The sequence below is a fragment of the Olea europaea genome, chromosome 4, assembly GCF_002742605.1.
Source record: "Olea europaea var. sylvestris chromosome 4, O_europaea_v1, whole genome shotgun sequence".
Classification (NCBI taxonomy): domain Eukaryota; kingdom Viridiplantae; phylum Streptophyta; class Magnoliopsida; order Lamiales; family Oleaceae; genus Olea; species Olea europaea.
Genome location: NC_036240.1, coordinates 8,263,510 through 8,265,005, shown reverse-complemented (window position 1 = coordinate 8,265,005; position 1,496 = coordinate 8,263,510).

Below are 1,496 nucleotides of genomic sequence, written 5' to 3'. Positions count from 1 at the left end.
TTATATCTATTAAATCAAATTCTTCGGAATATTATAAAGAAGAAAGGTGTCACTGTATTGTGGTTGAAGTTGGAGCAACTTTACATAATAAAGAGCTTGACCAAGATGCCTTCAAAAAAGAAGTGCTTATTACTTGTTGACAGTGATTGATGATTTCTGCAAGAAAGTTTGGATATTATTCTTAAAATAGAATAGTGATGTGTTTGGAACCCTTAAGGAGTGGAAAATATTAATAGAAAAATAGATTGAAAAATTCAATAGCTTTTGCAGAGCTAAAGGCGTCTTAGGACACTTAATAGTGCCCGAAACTCCTCAACAGAATGGTGTAATAGAACGGATGAATAAAACTTTGATTGAAAAGGTTCGTTGTATACTTTTAAATTCTGGATTGCCTAAAACTTTTTTATGCTGAAACTGCTACTACAGCTTTTTATTATTATTAATCGATTAGCCTCAGTTGCCATTGAGAAAGAGACACCAAAAGAGGTATGGTCTGGTAAACATTTTTATTTTATTCTAATTTAAAAAATATTTGGTGTCATGCTTATACTCATGTGGATATTGAAAAGTTGAAGTCTATGTCTAGAAAGAGTATCTTTTTTGGATATAAATCAGGTGTAAAGGAGTATAAAATTGTTGCCTCCTAAGATAAAAGAACTAGTGGTTAATAGGGATGTAGTATTTGATGAACTTGCTATGTTTCATGGTTCACCTCGTGAGGATTCTAATAAAAGTGAGAAACAGAATCATTTAACTCAGGTGAAGTTCGAAATTGGTCCAGGGGAACAATCAGATGTTTTAAAATAGTTTACTACAAAATCACTCTAGTCTAGAATTGACATACAGTAATATTTTGCCTACTTTGCCTACACCACCAACAATACCACATTATACAATTGCTAAGGATAGACCTTGTAGATAGATTAGACCTCGACAGAAGTATGAAAAAATAGATTTGGTAGCTTATGCATTGAGTACGACTGAAGATATTGATTCCACCGAGGTGCCTACTACATATTCAGAGGCATTCAGTTGTAGTGATTCTAACAGATGGTTGATTGCTGTGTAGGAGAAGATTGAGTCATTAACTAAAAATAGTACTTGTGTCTTAGTGAAATTATCCAAGGATAAAAGAGTTATTCGCTGCAAGCGAGTGTTCAAAAATGAAGGAAGGGACATCAGGTATTAAAAATACTAGGTATAAGGCTAGATTGGTAACAAATAACTTCAATCAGATTCCACGTGTTTAATTCACGTATGTGTTGTAAAGTATAGTTCATTTTCAGGCTTTACCTAAGATAGTGGCGAAGAATTATTTGGAGTTTGAGCAAATGGATGTCAAAACATCATTCTTGCACGGAGAACATTTACATGGAACAACTAGAGGGTTACATAGTTTCTGAAAAGGAAGCCAATGTGTGCTTGTTGAAAAAGCCCTCATATAAACTGAAGCAATCATCGATGCAGTAATATAAAATATTCGACTCATTCATGAC